Here is a 24927-nt window from a genome sequence, read left to right on the forward strand (position 1 = left end):
TTCTTTATAATAACAAAACTAGGCAGAAGTGACTCTACGCAGCCTGAAGTTGAGACATGCCTTTACAGAAGTCAAAACTGAAACCTAGACAGAGATGCTGCAGCTGCTCTGAAGATAATCTGGTACAGTGTTTGCCAAGAAATAGTTTCAGCAAACAGCACCTGCTAGAAAACACAGCTTTTAAAAAGATATATACTTTTATCTGTAGGTATTAAACAATCAAGATGCGTTATTTAATTCGCTTTAGAGTTGTTGGTAGGTATAGATTGTAGCTCCTTATAGAGATATACAGTCAAGGAATTGACTCAGTAATGTCTGGGTCTATTAAACTTTGGCTAACATTAGCCACATAAGCTACTTGTCATATCAGACCAAGTAATGCTGTTGCAACTAAAGCCCTGATGGTACTAAATGGAGTGTGATTTATTGTCTTTTAAAAGTGTCAATTTCTTTCAATCATAAGATTGATATTCATATAATGATTCCACTCAGAAATGTACCCAAACAGATTAAGTATTTCCTCGAGTCAGGCGATTCCGTAACCCTTCACTGGACGGAAATCATTTAACCATGCCTCTGGGAATTCTGGGAAATGGCAAAAATATGTTTATTTTTGAATATAGCCGCAGATAGTGCTGTTTCTCATGACACACATCGCAAGGTCAGTGTATGTGTCCCCTTCTCAGGCTTTCTTCTGAGAACACACACACACACACACGCACGCACGCACACGCACGCACACGCACACGCACACACGCACGCGCACAACAAAAAAATTGTTGGAGCAGTTTGAAGCTGAGTGAGGGAGGAAGCTTGCAGGTTGAGTAGGAGATTCTTGTGTGTGTGTGTGTGTGTGTGTGTGTGTGTGTGTGTGTGTGTGTGTGTGTGTAGGAAGTGGTTTGTCACTGATGACTCAGCCGGGCCGAGCCTCTCATTTTCTCTCCCTCCCTCTCTCCATCTACTTTTCTTTATAACCTCAATTCATGTCTCTTTCTCTACTCTGTCTCTCTCTTTTTTTTTAATGTTCTGTCCTTCTCTTATCTTCTCTCTCCCCCTCCTCTACTCTCTTCTCCTCATTTATCCTTGACCTTTGGAGGTATTTTGATGCGAGAGTGTGTGTGTTGGCCTGTTAATACACTCAGAATGTGTGTGGGAAGCTAACTGGCTTCCTTCAGTGACATTAAAACATTCCTTTTGTCTCCTTTCTCCTCTCTTCTCTTTCTGTCTTTGCCCTTCTTAGTGTGCAGTGAAGACTTTCTGACGAAGAGCAGGATGGAGACTGACAAACCGGTGAGTAAAAAAGCGCTGGACCTTTTTTTCAACATTGGCTGGTATTGATCAATCTTTGAAGCAATGCAGTTCAAGGAAAGTCTCTTTGGTTTTACATTTCAATGTATTGGCTGGTAGAAAAGAACCGTCATTGTAGATCAACATTTCTGCTTTGAAATCTTTGAACATTGGGTTTAAAAGCAGGAAGGATTGAAGAGCTGAATGGAAATGATTGCGTTATAACATTTTTCGACTTTGGTGGATTCGACTTGTGTGTGAGGCGCTGTTTGGCTTCCTGATGGTACTTTCAGTTGATTTATAATCTCTTAAATCTTTAAAAAGGCAGTTAATGATTCACCTTTTTTATTGAAAATATCATAATTGTCCTTGATCAGCTCATAGCACAGCATGCAAAGAGGTTTTCAGCCCTATAGCAATGTGTTAAAAATGTGAACTGTAATGTACAAATGAACTGGATTCTCCTAGTGATTAGCACTGTGAGGACTAATGTGTTGAGATATTTGGCGGTTGGCCTTGTTGTGGCAAATATCGGCTATATTTGGCACCTGGCACATATCCCGCTACTTCCGAACTTAGTCATGTAATCACGGTTTGACGCACTGACCGCGCCTGTGAAGGGCTGAAGTGAAAGTAAATCCCGCTGATATCACAGCAGCTGATGGTACAAGACGATCAAAGAGCTCCAACTTTAATCACCTTCATCGATCTGAGTACAGGAGTCTTTTATTGACGTCATTGGGAGTTTCACAATCTGTATTGATGCACAGTGTACAAGATCTGAGAGCAGCAACACATATTGCACTCAATTTTGAATCCACTTGTTGATTGGACTAGCTATGAGTGGCGACTTGTTTTCTTCAGAGATTGCTTGTGTAGTTTAGTAATCATTTGTAACACATGCTAACAATTGAAATATACATTTTCCTCAGTGGCTTCTTAGTAGGTCCAGTAATACTGCAGTATCAGAAACTTGAGACAAACGTTGCCAACACGTATAACTTCCTCCAACCAACCTCAGAACATCTCACTGTATCAGCTCTACTTGGCATCTACATGTTCCACCCTCTGGCAGCCATGTTCACATCAGGACCGTACTCATGTAGTGTGTGGATACTATTTATTTTGCTGATTGGGCAGTGATCATTTCACCAGTGCATCAATATGACTTTCTGTTTGTCTGATCCTCCGCTAGCTTGTAGTGTCATGAAACCATCCCTTCTAAAAAGTATTTTGGACATCAAAGCTGAAGTTATTACAATACTGAGAGTACATTCAGAATGTCTCTGACACACAAAGACATGTCTCATAGTTTAACAGCCCTTAAATTTGAATGATTGTACAAATATATTCTGGCGTGTCATGTTACTTGTAAATCTGACTGTGACACCACAACAAATGCCTTCATGCACACTAGCGGTATCTGTTGAATAACACAAAGTATTTTATGCTAATTTAGCTTACTGAGCTAGCTAAACATTAGTATTATGGTTTGCAAAGGTACATTTCCCATTGCAATATCTATGCAATAGTTACATTAAATAACAACCATGTTACGTTTGCCATAAGATGCCTGTTGTATGTTTTTTTCTTTTTAGCAAAGCCATTTATCGTCTTGGTTCATATGATACATGAGAACCATTCTGAATGTCAGTGCTGATCATTATCATGAAACTGCGGCTTAGAGAATTGGTCAGTACAACACACACACACACACGCACGCACGCACGCGCATGCACGCACACACACACACACACACACACACACACACACACACACACACGCACACACACACTGCCTAACCTATGCCAGCCCTGTTCCATGAAGGCACCCCCCGTTTACCGTAAATAACTGTTTTTGTCATCCGTGGGCTTCGATCTGGTGATGCAGTAAGTTTTGGTATCGTATCCGTGGCCGAGTATCACTGAGAGATACCGAGAGCAGTGCAGCGTGGGTAGGCGTGGGAGGGCTGCGTTAGAGATGACTCAGCGCTCTGTTGCCGGGTAGAAGAGCACCAAACATCTCCTACCCCCATACATCTGAAGAAATACAGTATCTGATGTAGACGTCAATGTTACCCTGACCTTGAATAAACATTTAAACTGAACATGGATAATATTTGCATGACTCATTAAGCAGCGCCAATGTTCCCTCTAGTGCAAAGACAGCTGTGTTTAAATAATGGATTAATAGATAACAAAACCAGGCAAGAAACAAAGAAATACCTGGAAAATATTGTCGTGGAGGGACTAATATTAAAGAAGTCCACTTAACAAGCCTGTGTTACTTGCTGTTTACACTTCTAAAGCTAATTCAGAAAGCTTATTAATGGCATCCGGTGAAAATCTAACCAAAACTATTTTTGTAGCTAGTTAGCACTGACTTCATACTTTGGTTAAGCTGCAACAGTGGCCTCTTAGATGCCCCTATGCTATGCTTTGTAACCAGAAAGCTCTACAGTAATAATAATAATAATAAATTGAATTTATATAGCGCTTCTCATCTGCCAAGACAAATCCCGAAGCGTGAAACAGTAAATGCTGAAGCTAAGGAAAGGCAAAAGCAAGCTGCAATAAAAAGAAGAGAACAACAAAGTGCAGAAGCTAAATAGGGCAGTAATAGTTGTTATGTGCGTGTCTGCATGTGTATTCTTAGTAGTGGTTTGAATCAAACTTCTTTTGGTTTGTTTGAACATGAAACCGTGACATTGGCCTTAAAATGCTTCTCACTGCAAAAACTTTATGTGTCAGTAATTGTGGCTTATGCCGTCTAAATTAAATGAATTGGATCCAGACAGTCAAGGAAATGTATTATTAAATGTAAAGTTGTTGTGGTTGTGTTTTTTTGTTTTTACTATCACAAATTTAAATTGGATTAATATAGAGACATTTTTCTGAGCCCACTATACTGTACTGCAGGCAACAATTGAGAGCTGATGATTGAGTTGACTTTGCGTGGGGCCTCATGTTGGCCAGGGACGGCCCTGTGTGTGTGTGTGTGTGTGTGTGTGTGTGTGTGTGTGTGTGTGTGTGTGTGTGTGTGTGTGTGTGTGTGTGTGTGTGTGTGTGTGTGTGTGTGTGTGTGTGTGTGTGTGTGTGTGTGTGTGTGTGTGTGTGTGTGTGTGTGTGTGTGTGTGTGTGTGTGCAGGGCCCCCCCCCCCCTGATTGAGAGCCGAAAATGCGGCGCACCTATTCGCGAAACAGAGGGCCTCATCATATAACTTTGCGTGGGGCCTCATGTTGGCCAGGGACGTGTGTGTGTGTGTGTGTGTGTGTGTGTGTGTGTGTGTGTGTGTGTGTGTGTGTGGTGTGTGTGTGTGTGTGTGTGTGTGTGGTGTGTGTGTGTGTGTGTGTGTGTGTGTGTGTGTGTGGTGCGTGGTGCGTGCGTGCGTGCGTGCGGTGCGTGCGTGCGTGCGTGCGTGCGTGCGTGCGTGCGTGCGTGCGTGCGTGCGTGCGTGCGTGCGTGCGTGCGTGCGTGCGTGCGTGCGTGCGTGCGTGCGTGCGTGCGTGCGTGCTCATCACTCATGTCAGGTTCAAGATCAATAAATGTCAAAGCTGTATATCCTAGCAAGATGAAAACAGTAGTAGGTCACTAGTTTGTCACTAGTTTGTGGGTGGGCGTGTTTTTTGTTGCTTATTTACTCATCAGAATTGTCCTGTGAGTTAAAGTAAATGACTAAGTGCACCACAAACATCCCTCTGCTTATTAGTGAGGAGTTGTAAGAGAAGACACAAATTACAAAGATGTTTTCAGAAGGTTCGCTGTCTCATTCTTTGCTTAAAACTTCTCTCTTATTTTCTGTAACTCTTTCAAGTCCCATAGACAAATGAGTAACTTCCTCCTGCCTGTAGAGATGGTGATTCCTGCGTTGTGAAATATGAAGGTTACGCAGTTCAGCTTGTGTTTTAAAATGGCTTTGAGGTCTGTTGGCCTCTAGTGGCCTCTATGATGCATTATTTTTGTATCTTGCTTTTAACAGTCAAGCTTGTTTTACTCACTGTTTTGAATTTGATACAAACTTTATACTTTTGTTGTGTCTACTTTTCCTTCTGATAGATTGATCCAAATCAAACAACATACAGAATTTAAAAAGTGAAACAAAATCTGAATATATTATGAGCATAAACTAGGACTACAAGAACCAGACATTTCCTGGATTAGTTGATCTGCGAAAATGAATTGGCAACTGTTTTTATAATGAATAATTTTAGTCATTTTTATGCTTTTATTTTGTCCTATCTGATAGTAAATTGAATATTTTTGGATGTTAGACTGCTGGGAGAATAATTATAGCAATTATAATACCTCTCTTTGGGATTCGTGAAGCTATGACAAGCCTTTCTTAAGCACAAAACCAACAAAGGATGTCGCCAGTTTGGATAATTGTCAGGGAAGTACTCAGACCCCTAATTTAAGTAAAAGTACCAATATCATAGTCTCAAAATACTCAATTTTGAGATGTTGTGGTCTGTTGCACAAAGCCTCCCTAGTTTTTCTGATAAGGGCGTGATACTGTAACAAGAAAAAAAAAACCTGTTGGTGCTTGTATCCAAAGTACAAAACGTCCACAATGCTTACAGTGAACATAATTTAAATGTAACACTCATAAATCTGCATTAACATGTAACTGTGTCTACTTTAACATAACTTATCAGAGTGTTTAGCCCTGGTAAAGATTGTACATTTGTGCTTTCCAGGAATCATTGGCAAAGTTTGACTGTTTACACTTCATTACAGCATTATTGATAAATCTTGTGTGTATGTTAGGGATGCAAATACTGTGTAGAAACATGGGTTTTATACAGTTTCCCTGGGTGGGAGCAGATATAATGTGTATGGGTGGGTGTATGAAACCAAAAGCAGGCAGATGACTGACACTACAAGTCATGACACTGGTAAATAACGACAGTATGATGAGGGAGAAAACAAGACAGAGAAGGATGCATGTACATGTCTTCTCCACTAGAGGGCGCCTCCTGCCCACAGAAAACACCCTGAGCTCCCATCACTATTTTTCTCTGCAACAATCCTCCATTTTATCTGCGTCTAAAATACTCTTTCACTCAATTTAAAGCTTTGTTTTCGACGCTTTTATGTTGAATTTCGATTTACCACCAACAGAAACCACACACCGACACCGTTAAGCGTTTATTAATCACAGTATGAGCTGCAGGAAGTAAGCTATGTTATTATCTTTTAAGTATTTAACAGTTTAAACAAACACTTAAAACAATACTCCTCCAAATAATCGCTATACTATACCAGTAATATGACTTTAGGCTCTAATAATGAAGCTCTGGCAATACACTCTGAGTTGACAGCCATTTTATGTTTACCTGCTTCATGCTGTGTGTTTTCTCTCTGATGCATTTCTGGTATTCCTACGAACTGAATTTAGCTGCTATATTTGTACATTTCACACATAAGTATTGGCTTTTACTTAACTACGTCAATTTCTTAATTAAAAGTAACTTAATATGTTAGTTTTTGTTATTATGAAACACTGGTTTAGCTGTCAAATATTTCGCAACAGATCTCCCTTTGTCGTGCACCGTGTAGTCCGTACATTAATTATTAAAGGTGGCCAGTTTGTCCATTTTTCAGTTTTCATGATAGACAAGACAACCACAGGTTACATGTGATTTTTAACAAAACGAAAAAAATACACATGAGTTTTCCAACATGGGTTTATCAATTAATGTTTGAACTACACACCACATACACCCGTTTCAAAGAATAATAACACAACGTATAAATAAGTAATTAAATCCATTTGAATAGTGTCTAATAAACAGTGCAGTGTTGAAGCTGTGGATATTAAAGCATTTATCAAATATGTTTTTTTTCTTACCCCAGATAGGATAATAAAATAACTTTAAAACTGACATTAAAAGTGTCTCAGCACGTCGTTACTTCAGTAGATTTGATAAAATTCAAAAGCAGCAAAGTCTCTTCATATTTAACAAAAGCACCACGTTTCTATATTACCTTTTCTGCTGCTGCTGGGAATTAAATATACAATGGCTGTAGCTTCAAAAATAAGTGTGACTAATTACTGGTCCGAAAGTGATGAGTAATTATTAGTCTATACTATGTTTCCAAATGAATGTCTGTGTATTTTCGCTTCTTGTTTTTGTAACTCAATCAGCCACAGATTGCATTTAAACACAATTTATGTGGAGACATGATGGCCTGCAAAACTCACAACATGTCAGCCGATGCTCTGCTGCTTTCACAAACAAAACGGAGCTAAAAAGGAAGAACAATGAAATAAAATAAAGTGAAAAAATATGACATTTGTTTTAAAATGTTAACATGTTAACGTCCTATATCCAATGTGTTCCTTTATTAGGTGGAGCTGCGGGGATTTAAAGGCGAGACTTTGCTTTTATTACCACATTTAATAACCTATTAATATACTTATTAATCTTGTTATGACTCATATCATGTGCATACTTTATTATTTCACGCATCGTTTCACAATAGCCTCGGCAAAAGTTGTATTTATCTATTAAAATACTAAACCAGAGGAACTCCAGTCATTTAACGCTGTGCGCCTTTTAGGTAAAGCAGGTCCTAATTAAATCAGCACTTCAGGTATTTCCTTCATTATACCTAATACGGTTTCGTTCTTAGGAGAAAACAAACCCTGTGTGATTTAAATAACATTTCTAAATGTCAAGTTTTGCATGACTTGAAACAAGTATCCGTTTGTGTTGTTGTTTACGGCACATTTTCACTCTGTAAACATCAAAACAACACCGACTGATATTCTAAATGTCACAGCAAAATATGCTTCCTGTGAGATGACATGGCACACATTAGATCTTTCTTCTCACACTTTTTTCACACACACAGAGAAGGAAAAACACGTAGAGATTAACGATGTAAAGAAATGTAGACTGCGCTTTATTAATGTTAATACCGAAATAAAGTAAAGACTGCTGTGTCTCAAAATAATAAAAGCTTTACATTTGAAGTGGTTTATTTAATAATTCTTCCATCTTTAAAGAAATAGTTATTCCAAAACGGTAAAAAGGTCTAGTTTTTGTAATTTAGCCAAACTAATTAATCAATCTAGCTCTTTTTCATTTTGATTGTGGAATTGATTAAAACATTTACAGTGACGTCCATTTTCTCTGTAAACTTGAATTTTATAGTACATGGCTACAATTATGTGTAAGATAAAGAGAACCTGAATAACTCATATTTAACTCAATAATTGAGTGATAACTCAGAAAAACATCCCAAAATAAGTTGTCAACATGATTAAAAGCAGCACTGAGTCGTGAAATCTACTTCAGCTATTCGAATTTCATTTTCTTTGAACTTGAATATATAAGGTTTCACATCTTAATTCTCCTGTGAGTGTGTTTCTGAGTCACATGCGGTTGTGAGGAAGATAACATTTAACCCACTGTCTTTTCTCACTTTAAGTCAACGTTAAATTGATATTAGAAATGTTAAAGGTTGCTTTCTGCAGGCGTAGAGGATCAGACGTTTAATGTAGGAGGTGGATTGTTTTTGCATTGTGTCGCTTTTGCAACCTGGACAAACGGCGGCTTCAAGACAACACATATATAAAGTGTGTGGGGAAGAATAAAGGAGGATGCTTTTATTGTTTAGCCTGTCTTAATTATAAATGGTGTGGATAAAAAGAATAGCACATTCAATCCTTCCTGATGTGTATTTATTGCAAACTGTGATATTAGACATCATATTTTTTGTGAAGTGGACATTTTTAACACTGTAAAGCTGTATAGCCAAAGGACACTTAAGATTAATTCATATATTTACGTTAATTACCTAGATCTTATTTATGTAGGGTTTTAGAGGTGCCATTTTCTGTTGCGGTGCTCTTATGTTCCTGTGATGGTAAAATAAGGCCTTGGGTATTTAATTGTGTTTAGTAGAGGCGTGTGGTGCAGTGGGTTGTGGTGTTCGGATCAGGGGGTCACAGGTTCAAACCCCACTGCAGTCAGCATGTCGTTGTGTCCCTGAGACACTTCACCCCAAATTGCTCCTGTGGGGATTGTCCACGGTATTGAGTATGTAAGTCGCTTTGGATAAAAGCGTCTAACAAGTAACATGTAATGTAATGTAATAGTAGTGGATTTTTACTATTTGACATGTGTAATGACTCCTCCTGGCATATTTTAAGAGTTATACAAATACTAAGAACATGTTTTTATTTGTCTGCTGTTGTTAAGATACTTGGTATTTAAGGTAAAAACAGAGATAAATACAAAGTTTGAGTAAATTATTTCAAAGCAGTCTAGTGTCAAACTCTGCACAAACATAATCCTGCACACTAAAACTCAAACCTTCAAATGTGGTAAAAAAGAAAAGGCAAAACATATTTGTATATACAACATTGTATTTGTCTTTATTTCCAAACATTTAGGAAGCTATCAGTTGGAGTGTCAATCACAAAACGGGGAATTCAGGAAACATGTGTAACACTTCAATTTGTTCTAAAGCAACTCAGCTTACAGTTTGTATCCGTGTTTTGTGCTGGTCCCCTCGTTCATTTGTGACATCATTTCTTCCTAGATCGAAATCCAACCTTATCCTAATAGCAGATAAACCTCAAGTGAAACTACATAACTAAACAAACAAAGCGGTACTTTCTTCCAAACGGTAATCATATAATTGGAGCTCACACCTGCTTCTTCTGCAGGCATCAAAGGAGAGCATGCTTTATCACTCTGTTAATGATAATCCTGTGTCTATTGTAAGTGAATGTTCAGTTTCAGACATAAGGGAGACAAAATATCTAACCGTTACACTCGGGAAGCATAAAATGTGACATCTTAATGAATATATTTAAGCATCATACTGCTTCAAGGTGACGCTGATCAGTTCTTTATTTAATTGAAGCTGTTATTAATGTATCTTATTCTATTTTACATGTAAACAGTTGGCTTATTTCTGCATCTACCTGCACATTGATCACTTGCAACATTTTCTGGCACTTTCTAATTCAATTTCTGTTTCTTTTTCTATCTACATTGCATCGTTGGGGGAGCCTGGGACTTTTTAAGACTGTCATTGCCAAAACAAGCCATTGTGCACATGACAATAAAGCCTTTGAATCTTTGAATGACGTTCAGTGTGGAGACCGTATTCTCGGATTTGATTCAGGGGACCTTGTTTTTGGAAGAATCAAATTAAACAACATCTGAGGCGACGATTGGCAGTGAAACGATGTGCTTCTCTCAGGTGTGCATGACAACAGATTTAGGTTCTATAAAGCCTCCATGCAAGACGATGTTGAATCAATAACCGCCTCACTGTTTACATCTGTCAGGGATTTAGTTGTCCTACAATAACTGGGTCACTTAGAAATGCTGAATTGCCTAAGACATGTTTTCCAGTTAAGGTCTTTTTTTAAACTGTATGTAATATTTAAGGAGGAAGTTAAAGTGTGTGACACCTCATGTTTGAGTTGCTGTTGTTGTGAAGTTTAATAAGGAAATTATAGGCAAAGACCCGCCGTGACGCAGGCCAGTAATGGGAACGTTGTGTTGAGTCCAGGTCTGGTTTTTATTACATCCAACTCCTTACTTTCTCTCTTCCACATCCACATCCAAACCTCTAACCACCAGCACACTCTTATACATGGACGATCTAGTGAAATTATATTTGTTGTTTTGTTTTCTGAAGGCTTTTGGTAGACTGGGATATTTATGGATCACCTTGACAAAGATCTTACATTCTCTGTTTACGCAATATGTATTTTGCAGCTTGTTGTAGAGAAACTACTTTGTCAGGTTAAGTATAAGATCATGGTTTGGCTTACAGTAAGACATACATTTAGAGGACATGGACTTTTAATTTTAACAGACACAAACAGCGGTCTCCTGGCGAGACTTTGATTAGATAAGTATTTTAGATTTTTCGCAAACAAATGTAATACGGAATGAATATCTTTCCTCTTCAACTAATTAATAGGACACTTAATTATTGTGAGACTGCCAATAAGGCTTTTCAGCATCTTTTGTCACGCTGACCCTTGCTGACAGATGCGGGTTCATAAAGTATTATTGAAGCCTACATTCTTATTTGACAGTCAGTTTCAGGTATATTATATTTCAAGGCTTTTATTGTCATTCGTACATAGCTACAGTGAAGTTATGTCGATGAAAATCTCAGGTCCCAGGCTCCTCCAACAGGGCAACACAATAAAACAGATTAAATAGTGCAAGTAAGTACAATAAAATAGAATAGAAGTAGTGCCATAATATATAAAACTGCTCTCAAAGACTGCATAAGTCAGCCAGCTCTTTGAATCTCATAGTCAATCAAATGCTAATATAGAAGCCCACCATCAGCTGCACCATTCGGATCAGACGGTGTTCTGTTCATGATTACTGGTTTAAGGTAAATTAAGGTAGATTTAAGGTAAAAACAGAGATAAATAAAAAGTTTTAGGGGTCAATCACTCTGATGGTAAAGCGTTTAAGCACATGTTCATCGTGTGTGGTAAACCAGCATCGTAGCATCATTAAAACTCTGAGAAACCTTAGCCCTTCTGTTCCCGTCAGCGGATTTGTTTAGTTTTCAGGACTTAAGTAATGTCTTCCTGTATTTGTGTCTCTTTAGAGGACTGGACCGTCAGGGATAAGGCTTTGAACAAGTATTTATAACCTTCGTATTGGGAATAAAAACTCTGGCACCATTTGTATGGGACTGATTCATTTCCTAATCATTTTGCAAGAATACTGGACACAGCCAGAAATATGGTACAGTAAAAGTTAGGATGAAAGGTCTGGGACTTATTTTAGTAAGCGTTACGTTGTTGATAGTACTTTTCCTGGGGAAAAAAAATACATAAAATGTAAAAAATAAGAAGCATACTCTGTAAATAAGATATGTTGAAATGTGCACTCTCTTTTTGGTGTGCATCAGAAACATTATCTACACACCAGCAGCACACATTAAGCTGTGTTTTCTAAGCAAGGATGTACGTGCATCACGGAGGATCACACACACACTACAGACCTGAATCACTACTGTAAATTGAGTAAAAATAATAACCAGCTGGCTGAGTCTTTCTGTCACTTTCCTCTCTGCAGGTTGATGCATTTCCTGACGTTCAACGTGCTGTCAGTGTGGCATTTAGAGCAGATGAGCATGACCTTAACCTTTTAACATTAAGAGAACAACTCATTTGAATATTGCACACAGCTGTAATTAGCAGGTGCATCACATCGCAAGAGTGTAAAAATATGCAGCTTTACAAAATTAATCTAGAGATACAAAGTGAAAAGAGAAAGGGAGTTGAACTCTGGACAGAAGGTGTGTGTTTTGGTGACTTTGTCGTGACATGTCTGAGCTTTTAGCTGTGCACGTAATGGCTGAACACATACAGAAGAGAAACCATTTTGTTGTGGCCTCCATTCCTGATGGAAGTGAGTAATATCCTGTTGAAGAAAGACAACTAGAAAACTAGTCAGGGCGTCTCCTTCAAGATGTAGCCCCCTAAATCTTCTTTCTAATGTCAGGGTTAAGGCGATGTCTGTGGAAACTGCAGGGGGTCCAGAGAGGAGGGGAGGGAGGAGGCGAAGTGGGTTTTGACTAACGGCTCTAAGCTCTTCATGATGATGGAAGTGAGTCAGATCATTAAGGCAGATGGTTTTGTTGTTTTTGGGCACAGGAACGAGGGTGGAGTGTTTTTGAAGCATGTGAACTACAGACTGCAGCAGGGACCTGTTGAAGATGTCTGTGAAACCCCTCTCCAGCTGAACTGCACACACTCTGAGAGCACAGCAGAGGATGCCAGGTTTCAGGAGCCTTGTGTGGATTAAACCCTGTAAAAGGATGGTTTAAGACAAGGTGACAGGGATCCTGGGTCTTATTTCCACAGTCTGGTTGCTCTCAAAACGTGCTTAAAAAAGAGCTCAGTTCATCTGGGAGAGATGCTTCCTCATCATCACCCGCTGTATTCTTTAATCAATTTTCTGCAACACCTTAAGTCTTCAGAGGTTAAAAAAAGAACTTCACTGCAGATCAGAGTCTAACTTTATTCTTAGAATACATGAATCAAAGCCTGTGTTGATCTGCGGAGATGCCCAACATCAGGCCCCCCCCCCCCCCCCCCCCCCCCCCCCACAGACACACAAAATCCAGCACCAGTCACTTTTTACGCTGCTATGGACATTTTTGCACTTTTTAATATATATCCTGCTTACTTGAAGTAAACGGTTATTTTGTGTTTTTTTTGTAAATGATTGAGTGTTCTTGCATTTTAATGTGTGAGTTTTTTTATACCCCGGGACTGTGGGAAACAGTATTTCAATCTTTCTGTGTGTACAAACATATTTTGAGATTGACAATAAAGTTGACTTTGACTTTGAGGCCCAACAGCAGCATCTCATAGTTAAAATGTCCCAGCCTTGTCAGTGAAACACTTCTTTCATCTCCCCATTGCTCTTGCAATGTGTTGACAGTTTGTGCTGATTTGGGACTTGCACCTGCAATGGACCCTGTGCTTTAGCTCCGTTTCCCTGCTGACTCCAGTGTTTATTCAGCGATTCCCTCCCCCCCTCTTTTGCTTCTGCTGCGAACCTCAGCTCCCTCTCCTTTTCTTCTGCTTTCTGATGACGGGCGTCCCTCTCTCCACCACCCTCCTATCCTTGTGTTGTGTTTTTTATACGTCAGGCGATTCTCTCCAGTCGACCCCCCCCATCCTTTTACTACTACTACTACTACTAGGTACTACTTTTTTGATATTGGGTGATCCTCTCTACTCTGCGAACCATTGACCTTGAACCATGAGTCATCTGACCCTCTCAGGAACCATCATACCCACACAGTTCCCACTCACTTTGAGTTTTTTCCTTTCTTCACTTCTGTAGTATCTCATTCATGTGTTCCACAATGTTCTTAAAGGTCCCATGTCATGGCCATTTCTACTGATCATATTTCCATTGTTGAGGTCTACTAGAATAGATTTACATTGTTCAATGTTCCAAAATCACATTGGTTTCTCATACAGCATCTCTGTATAGTATGTGTATTCACTCTCTGTCCTACACGCCTTGTTGGAGCTCCTGCCCCCCCCCCTCCCTATGAGCCCACTGTGCTCTGATGTGTGTGTATGTGTTACAACAGCGTTTGTTAGCAACCAGAAAAGGACACCAGTAATGACAAACAGATGAGAATGCTGCGTGGGGTCTGGGTGCCGTGTTGGCGGGACCTTGCGGGGCTCGCTGCTCCGCCCTTTGAGGCTCGAGGAGCGGACAGTGTGAGCTGGATTACTGGTGTCGTTTCCTGGTTGCTGCGTGGGGTCTGCGAGACACCGCGGAACTCAGCCTGAGCACACACACGTGAGTGTGTGGCGAACTGTGAGTGGAGATCCACGGAACCGCGGCTGAGAAAAGATAAGGCTGAGTGAGTGTGTGTGCCGGCAATACTCTGCGGAGTACCGCGGCTGAGAAAAGATAAGGCTGAGTGAGTGTGTGTGTGTGAGGAGCTCCACGGATTGGTCCATTTGCACCTGGGTATCGTTACGTCACTATACTCAGGAAGAAACAAATGGAAAAAGAAAATCTCCAACGAGGCGTTCTGGGGCAGCATAGACAGGTCTTTTCTGTGTTAGAGTTTTACTCGCTACAGGGTGTACTTTGAGGGTTTGTGTCTCTGCAGACCGTTTACATGCAGAAAAACCTTCATAACACACAAGGGGACGGGTAATAACCGGAAAAGCATGACATGGGACCTTTAATATATTTTTCCGGAAACGTTTGCTTGTTTACTTTTCGTTTATAATACAAAACACTTCATAAAGGTCACTTTTCATCCGACAGTGCAAGATTAAGATTAATTTCCAGATTTCTTCACCATTTAGGCATTTTTCTTTGACGGCAAGTAGAGAAGCCAGCTGTTTCTACATGCTCATGCTGTATCTATTAGATACTGTTTGAGCGATTAATTACTACAACACGGACACATGTTTGATGGTTAGCATGTTATCTGAACATGTCTCCAATTGACAAAAATATATAGATCAGTTCCGAGTCAAATCTGCTCCAAAATATATAAAATAATGTGTTTAATTATGTGTACAATACTCAATTTAAATCCAATGATTATTTTTGTCCAATCATTCTTTCTTGATTCCTAATTAATACATTCATTGTTTTCTATAAAATGTCAGATTGATGACAAGAAATTACACTTTTTGTTAGATAGATACGTATACCCATATATATGTAATTTAACATCAAAGGAGACAAAGAAAACCACCTCACATTTCGAGCCTAAAAGCAAGCCTGAACCAGTATATTTAGCTTAAAAATCATTCTTATCAATTAAGTTTCTATGGACTATTAGTTTGAGCTTTACAATCAGCTGTTAATGAATGTTGTTGAGAGGAGAAACCTCAATATGGCTGCATCACTGAAAACCTACAGAACAACAGAGACACATTTCAGTTGAGAGGAGTGTGTGTGTGCCAACTCTGGAGCTAAATAAAGCCCACACACTCCTCTCAACTGAAATGTGTCTCTGTTGTTCTGTAGGTTTTCACACACACACACACGCATGCACGCACACACACACACGCACGCACGCACGCACGCACGCACACACGCACACACACACACACACACACACACACACACACACACACCAAATGTTAAATGTCAGCATGCAGATATGCCTCCTATCACACATCTCCCTGAATACTAAGCATGGAACCCACAAACCTTTTCTCAGTTTTGTTTTTCACAAGAAAAAAAGTGTTGTTTCACCTTAAATCTCGTGTTTGGAGCTGAGATTTATATTCATATTCCTGGAACTCACGCCACAATATCCCTCATCACATGTTTATCAGAAACAGTCGGTGGGTTTCTCCATCCTGGTGTGTTCTTGTGACACGCTGCTGTACGAGGAAGCGATCCGGTAATTTGAGGTGAAGAGATCATGTGACAGGTGACTGCTTACCGCCTGCATCGTATCTGATCTGAAGCTGTGTCATGTTTAAAGCAGAAGTGACTGACTCACACACCTGAACTGCACTTTTATCATATCTATCAATTCTGACAGAAATCCCTTCAGATGCATGCTTACTGCCTGGGTGCAGCTCTACAAATAAGGCCTGAAACAACATGTTTTTCAATATTAACTCAACTAAAATCACTAAAAAACGTGTTGCTTTTGATATATTGTTTCCTTTTTTAATGTTAAAAAGGAAAATCATTTTTTTTGGAATAGAGCCAAACACTGGGCGGATATATTGCTTGATAATAGTTAATTGATCATTTCAATTTGGCAAATAATTATTTTCACTCTGTAGTATAGCTTATTTTCCACCTCTGGTGATTTCACAGCACACTTTGTCAGCTGTGAATTGGAAAAAGATTCAAGGGGTGATTCAGGATTTCTTTAGAAACGTTTGTATGTATTAAGAGGATCTATACAGGAACAGTTTGGTATCCATACTGTTGCAGGAAGATAAACAAGGCTTACCTCAGTGGGACCTGATATCTTGATTTATTGTCGCTCTGCTGTAAACTGCTTTCATCTCTCCGGAGTCACCGGTGAGTTTGAGATTACGTTTTATCTTTGTGCGCTCACCTGTTCAAATATGTGCACTCGGATAATTGGCCTATTGTGGATGTCTGGAAACTTGCCACCAAGCCTTAAGTTTGTTGTTGTGCTTTTATTTCAAGTGAAGGATGGATTAAGGAAACTCTGCAGCCCGTAAGGCTTTATGAAAGTCTTCCAGAAACCCGCTGTGTGGTCGTCAACACGGTTTAAAATCGATCATGATAGATGGATGGAGATGGAGAGAGAGAGAGAGAGAGAGAGAGAGAGAGAGAGAGAGAGAGAGAGATAGAGAGAGAGAGAGAGAGAGAGAGAGAGAGAGAGAGCTAGAGCGAAGAGAGAGATAAGATAGATAGATAGCCATCTCACTCGTTTTACTTGCAATTATTTCATAACATGTATGAAGCTAAGAGTTACCAAATCACTTGGGTTTATCACGTGGGAAAGCTGGGGAAAACACATGGTACTTCTGTTAAACTGACACAAAATGATGCAATTGGAGTGACTATTATTTGTGTGACATTTAAAAAATGTTGGACCTTTTAATCATTAATTCACATCTGTGTCTTTATTTCTACACTCTTCCTCTTTGTGTTGATTATATCTAGATTTGCACGAGAAAAAAACTGTCACGTGTGGGTAACTCAGGTGTTGTCTTTGAGTATTTGCGTAGTTGCTTGGCAGATTGTGCTACTTATTTCAAGTGAAAAGGGCTTGTTTTCATTATTGTTTAACTTGTTTTTGGAGCAGCATTTGTTGCAGTGTCGAGCTCTGATGCACAAAAACAAATCTTTCACCTACCTGCAAATATGTGATTACTGAGAACAGTTTCAGTTGTACTGTCTCACTTAAGGGTTTATTTACTCTGGGAAAGTTAAGCAAAATATGCAACCAGTATATTAGGAATGCCTTGCTTCAGTTTGTGGTCAGACATTATTTGTATTGCTCTATTGGTAATTAGGGTTACAATTTGAAAACAGTAGGAAAACAGCAGATTACGTACACACTGTTTAGACCAGTGGTTCTCAAACTTTTTTCAATAATGTACCCCCTTTGAAAAAAAAATTCAGCCAAGTACCCCCTGATCAGCGCAAAAACTATTTGTTAGGGGAAAAATGCCTATATAAAGAGGTACAGTACAGCCTGAGCCTTGCACCATCAGTGTCTGATTTATTAAAACAACATTGTAACTGAGAAACACTTAAATGCTACATTTAGTGAGAAACATGGGCTTGTGCTTCACTGAGGATCTTTGTCATTCTGACAGGGAGGCAAACTGCAGTTATTACACTTCGCGTTTTGAAATATGTGTAACTCTGTTAATATAAAACCCACACTGCTCAAACTTCGTTACTTTTCCTAAAATTGGTATATTTATTTATTTATTTATTTATTTATTTATTTTGGGGCGTGGGGAATGAAGAGAAAAAAAAATATGAGCATTTTATGAGCATGGGATTTTGACCCCTCATATAAACAAATGCATAATGCTGCACTATACTTTGCAGCCACAAGCCGTTGCCAAGCAACGCTTATTGTTTAGGTCCTTTGACACGCAGGCAGTCATATAATTAACTAGAACTAGCTAGATCTGATAGATTTGGACATAAACCATAGACTGTATATATAAATATATAATATATAAACACATAAACGCGAGTGAAGTATAATCGGACGCGAGAGAGAGATCAGAGATCAGATCAGCTGCTGCTGACGGGGAACACGCAGCTCTTCCGGATCACAGCTCCACCCGCTGTGACGGACCGTTTCGCGGAGCAAAATACACTAAGAGTTAGACCTAACACACAGCTAGTTTATCTACTCTGGAACTAGCTAAACTAGTTATAAATATGTGTATTCTTTGTTGGGCCACTTATTACAGGTTCAGCGAGCTGCACGAGACTGACCGGCTGTCCGGAGACGAGAGAGAGGAAAAGAGAGCACCCCGTTTATTTTTCCCATTTTTCTGGTCTAAACCAGTGGTTCTCAAATGGGGGTACGCGGACCCCTAGGGGTACGTTGGAGTACTGCAGGGGGTACGTGAGATGTATTTTATGTTAATGAAAAAAAAACATAATTAATGCATTTAAACAAACTACTAATAGTAGATTAACTACTTTATTCAAAAGTTTACAGTAATTCTGGATAATAAAATGGGAAAAATAAACGGGGTGCTCTCTTTTCCTCTCTCTCGTCTCCGGACAGCCGGTCAGTCTCGTGCAGCTCGCTGAACCTGTAATAAGTGGCCCAACAAAGAATACACATATTTATAACTAGTTTAGCTAGTTCCAGAGTAGATAAACTAGCTGTGTGTTAGGTCTAACACTGTGGCACTCTATAGTAATCCTCTATAGTCTAAACTTTAGACTATAGAGGATTACTATAGGGTGCCACAGTGACGCGTCCTAAAACCCGGAAGTAAGAAGAGACAGATCACGTTTTGTTCAGCCGGATAATATCCACATGTCTACCCTACTTTTATAATTTTCGAATCATAAATCTAATCAATAGATTTATGATCGATACATTTATGATTCGAAAATGATAAAAGTAGGGTAGACATGTGGATATTATCCGGCTGAACAAAACGTGATCTGTCTCTTCAATTTGTGTCAACCACAGACCTTATTTCCAGCTCATTTGCTATGGTTTTTGTCGGAGGAACCGGAAGTGGTAACATGCTAACTTACTTCCGGGTTTTAGGACGCGTCACTGTGGTACTCTATTAGATGAATCATACCGATGCATGGCACCGATACATGGCACCCGATGCTCTCAATTTGTAGATTTAAAGGAAATACAATACAACAGGAAAGTGTTGCCCGGGCAGATTTATTTCTTAAATTATACACTTTTTTTTCTTACTCTAGTGCATGTCCATTCTAATTCTTTCCATGAACAGCCAATTTTAGTTTGAAACAAAATGTGGTATTCTATACTGCATAAAAAGTTTGTTATACAGACACATACAGATAATACTTGGCAAGCTAGACAGTAAAACGAGTGTTCAGTCTTATCAACAGAAAGACCATGCCATGGTGTGTATGTATGTGTTTGTGCGTGTGAACTCTCCTACTTGTGGTTGTCTTCACTCCAACATCGTAGGAGGCCTGCAGTCTCTCACATCAGGACGGCTAGACGAATGCATGACACACACACACACACACACACACACACACACACACACACACACACACACACACACACACACACACACACACACACACACACACACACACACACACACACACTGAGTGGAGAGAAAGTTCTCACGTTTTAGGACACTGTGAGACAGCAGCAGTCAGTTTACCTCCCACATGAACAGATAAAATCAACCTCTCACCAGCATTAGTGTGTACTGCCTCTGCTCCTTGTATGTTCTTTTATTCTGTGGTGATGTATACGTTTATTAAGAAGTCTGTAGATGTCTGAAAGAGCCCAAGCTATCAATCACACCCATCTCAGAAATACAAACTCTGGCAGGCTTCAAAATGCATTCTTGGAAAAAAGAAACGTGTTGTTTGTTTGCTGTACATGAAAAAATAAATAATTGAATCATTACTGGATTATGGGAATCAGGAGTTGTCATGTGATCATTAGGAGTGTGTCTTTGGAAAAAATAACCACGGGCCAACATTATGCTGGACTGCTGCACTGACATATATACTATGAAGCTACTGTATCATCACAGCTCAAAAAGGCTTAAGTTGTGCAGAGACTAAATGTTTCTGTAGTCTCTTTTATTCACGTGTGTGTAGATAACTTGGCATTAAGTCCCATTGTTATGTAGGGGGAGGCAGGCAAACAGCAATGCCGTTCATGTTGCAGGGGATCTGTTGTTAGATAAACCCACACCAAAGGTCACAGGTTTCTATCAAAGCTTTTTGTCTTCCTAACACTCAGTGGTGCACAAATATTAACATGTCTCCTAAATCATAGAAGAGATAATTAAACAAGACTGGAAAACTGTCAACAAATTCCATGAAGAGACCAAAATGTCCCACAAAATAACTTCTTACTCCTGTTTAAGTAATGTTTGGTGAAAACTACAGTTGTAACGTACCTTTTTAAACACTTGTGCTCTGAGCTAAAAGCTAACATCAGCATGGCACCATGTTCACAATGACAATGCTAAAATGCGGACGCTCATCAGGCTCTGTAGGTTTACCATATACTCACCATGTTCAAACTTTTAAATGTAGTCTGTCCGCATGCTTTTTCCTTTTTCTTTTGCCAGGAAGTGTTCTTTAATGGTGGGCATACAAAGTGTAGTCAAAGTCAAAGTCAACTTTATTGTCAATCTTTAAGTTTGTGTGAACAGACAGAGAGATCGAAATACTGTTTCCCACAATCCCGAATACAAAAACCAAAGATATGAACAAATATGCAAATATGTAGATACCTATATATATACACAATCAAAAGACACATTTATACATATGCACACATTAAGACATAAATAAAAAGCACAACAATCAATATATACAAAATAACAGTCACTTAAATATCTTTGAGAATCTACAATAGTGCAAGACTCCCTGTTCACCCACGACTGCGTGGCCACACACAGCTCCAACACCATCGTGAAGTTTGCTGATGACACGACCGTCATCGGCCAGATCACAGACGATGACGAGACGGCATACAGAGAGGAGGTCGAAAACCTGACATCTTGGTGCCAGGAGAACAACCTCCATCTCAACATCAGCAAAACAAAGGAGCTGATTGTGGACTACAGGAAGCAGCAGGGAGAGGGACACGCCCCCATCGCCATCAATGGGACTACGGTGGAGAGAGTCAAAAGCTTCAGGTTCCTTGGGGTCCACATCACTGAGGACCTGACATGGTCTCTTCACACCACCACCATCACCAAGAAAGCTCGACAGCGGCTCTTCTTCCTCCGCAGGTTGAGGAGGTTCAAAATGGATTCCAGGATACTCTGCAACTTCTACAGGTGCACGATAGAGAGTATCCTCACTGGCAGCATGACGGCCTGGTACGGCAGCTGCACCGACCTCGATCGTAAGGCTTTACAGAGGGTGGTGAAAACTGCACAGCACATCACCAGGACGGAGCTGCCATCCATGGAGGACCTTTACTCCCAGCGGGTCAGGAAGAAATCACTACGGATTATCAAAGACCCCCATCACCCCAGCCACAAACTGTTCTTTCTGTTGCCGTCTGGCAGACGTTACCGCAGCATCCTGGCAAGGACAAGAAGATTCGGAGACAGTTTCTTCCCGCGGGCAGTGAGACTGTTAAAAAATTGAACTGTTGAAACAACTTCAAACATTCAACTGCTACTCAGTAGTATGTATCTAATACCTAATATATATATATCATTCCAATAACTTGTATATAGACTCATACTGCACTATTCCACATCATAACTTTATTTCATTTTTATAACTATTATTATTTTTGTATTGCTCATGCTCTTATTGTTATTATGTTATGTTATTATGTTGCATTGTTGGAGAAGCCTGTGACATAAGATTTTCAACTGCATAATTACTCTGTAGCTATGTCAGATTGACAATAAAGAACCTTGAACCTTGAACCTTGACTGTCCATAGCAGCGTAACAAAAAGTGTCTGGTGCTGGATTTGAGTGTCAAAGGAGGACTGTTATGTTGCAGCACGGCGTTGGCAACCTAGTTCTTATCTGTATTTACATTATAAGACAAATTCTAAACAAATCCAAATTATTTTACCTTCAGTATCCTCTCACCTCTCACTTCATAAAATGCTTTGTAACTCAGTGTAACTTAAGGACATTTGAGCAGACAGGCCTCTTTATTTGTAGATCCTCAACACTTTTGCATATAGGAAGAGATGGACGTGCTCTTTCCTATGAGCTTCATTGCACTTGGAAACAGCAGGTAGCTCTGTTTCCTCTAGGATGTATGTATTTAACTGCGTTTAATTGCAATACAATCATAGTCATGTACAAGAGTTAATGTCTAATAAAGTTGCAGTAGTGTTTGACCTTCAATACTCACACTGACTGTGTGTTTGTCACCTCTGATTCTTTCTCAGTGCAGCTGATCAAAGTGTTTACATAGCCTCACCCACTCTGTGTGATATCAGTGATTGTAGTTTCGATACGTCAATCAGTTGTATTTTTGGCTTTTGTGGCAGCTTTCTTGCGTCTCAAACACAATTCCTGCCCTTTATTTGATGGTGACTTAAAGACTGTAAACTGAAGGTTACTGTAGTTGATAACTAAGTAACAGTTGTTATTGTGCTCGCAGAAAACGCCCTGAATGGTCAAATATACTCTGGATATGGTGTTATTTTAATGCAGTAATACACTATACTGTAAACTTTGAAATGAACAGTGAATGTGTTCTTCTGAACAACTAATAACAGCTTTCACAGAATCTTCTTGTCATTTAATATGTTTTCTTCGCTGTTATGTATCCCATAAATATTGTCAAGCTATGAATATAATGTGGGAGCTCTTTGTGGCCTCATGTCCCTCAGGGGACGAAGAGCATTGAGTTCAAATATTCTGATATCTGATTTTATCACCTACTAAGAGTCCTTTTGAATAGGAAATTAGGGCTAAAAGGAATTGTTTTCATAGAGGTTTGATTCTCTGAATATTCTTTCCATTAGTTGTTCATTAGTTTCATTTCATTTGGTCCGACCAGCAGTGCAAAATGATTCAATTTGCTTAATGTTTTAACAGCAAATTCATGAAGAATTTTGAGTTAATCCACTGATCAATGATGTGGAAGGGAAATCAATTTTCCTCAGGGAAACCTAAATCACTTAACGTTAGGAGAACATATGTTTACATAATCAGCCTGTTCCCTGTTTCATGGCTGTGCTTGACGTAATTATAACACAGAGCATGATCGATATTTCAGATCAATATGCTGATCAGAGAGGTTTCTTAATTCTTTCCCATTTGTGGGGTTTTCTTAGGAGCTTTTTCTTCTATACGCTGCGGGGGTCTAAGGGTGTTTGATGCTGTAAACACTGTAATCCCCCTGAGACAAAATGTGTTATTTGTGATATTGGGCTTTATAAAAACATTTTGATTGATTGATTGGTTCATTTGATTCTTATCAGGTTCAAAAGATGCTCTGCAGTCGATCAGAGTTTGATGCAGAGTTTTATTCCTAGAAGAAATCATACCCGAGTTCAGACCCCAAAATTAAGAAAGTGGACGTGTTTGCTCCCTTTATAGGAAAACATTCCCCGACCTTATCATTGATACGCATTGATCTTGTAATGTTTTGACAGTTTGTGCTAATTTGAGACATGCACCTGCGATGAGCCCACACTTTTGGCTAACTGCAGTACATCCCATGTATTAGAAGATGGCCGACTATCCAGCCACTCTCTCTCTCTCCTCTCTCCCTCTCTCCCTCTCTCCCTCCCCCTACATGCTTCAGGTCGACTCCACTGCAATTGAAAAGACACAGCATACTGTAGCTAGCTAGAGTGTGTACCACGCCTTTTTGTTTAATTTCCTTACAGCCTCCTTACAGTTTGTCCTCCACATGAACGTACACACACACACATTCAGGTTGTGATTTTATTAAAGGGATGTGTACCAAACAAAGACATTTGATTAAGTCTATAGACAAAACATTTTACATTTGAACATCGGGACATCTATGCAGCAACACAATATTTTTTTTCTAAATAATATTAATGCATATTTTGCCTGTAACACATATTGAGCCTCCTGTGATTTGAATATTGCATAAGTCCATTTTGTGATTGCATTTCGCAATACTTTACCTTTCCAAAGAAATGACTAGTGTTTGGGGAAACTGATAGTGAACTGTAGGTCGTCAGCCATTCCAACAACTAATGTAAACACCATGTAATGTACTGGCAGCTCAGCGCTCCTGAATATTGCCAGAATGCACTTTGACTTGCTTTTGAGCATTTTTATTTGTAGTGGTTTCACAAACTCTTGTTGACTTCCTCTCGTTGACTTCCCCTCGGAAGATCCCTGTTGCCACTATTAATCACGCTCCAATACTCAGCTGGACATCTGTGAAATGACCCATCAAGATACTAGTGTGTTGGAGTTTCAAACATCTGTTAAGAGCTAGAAAAGCATTGT

The 24927-nt window shown here is 39.5% G+C and overlaps 1 long non-coding RNA gene across 1 annotated transcript in view; it reads left to right on the forward strand.

The window, feature by feature from the left end:
- The window catches only part of LOC117499378, a 68194-nt gene that overhangs the window by 17282 nt on the left and 25985 nt on the right, over positions 1-24927 (forward strand). The window contains exon 2 of the long non-coding RNA XR_004557708.1: positions 1241-1290. This is a non-coding gene — a long non-coding RNA (uncharacterized LOC117499378). The remainder of the gene's footprint in view (positions 1-1240; positions 1291-24927) is intronic.

This window comes from Trematomus bernacchii, unplaced genomic scaffold (genome assembly GCF_902827165.1).
Source record: "Trematomus bernacchii unplaced genomic scaffold, fTreBer1.1, whole genome shotgun sequence".
Lineage (NCBI taxonomy): Eukaryota > Metazoa > Chordata > Actinopteri > Perciformes > Nototheniidae > Trematomus > Trematomus bernacchii.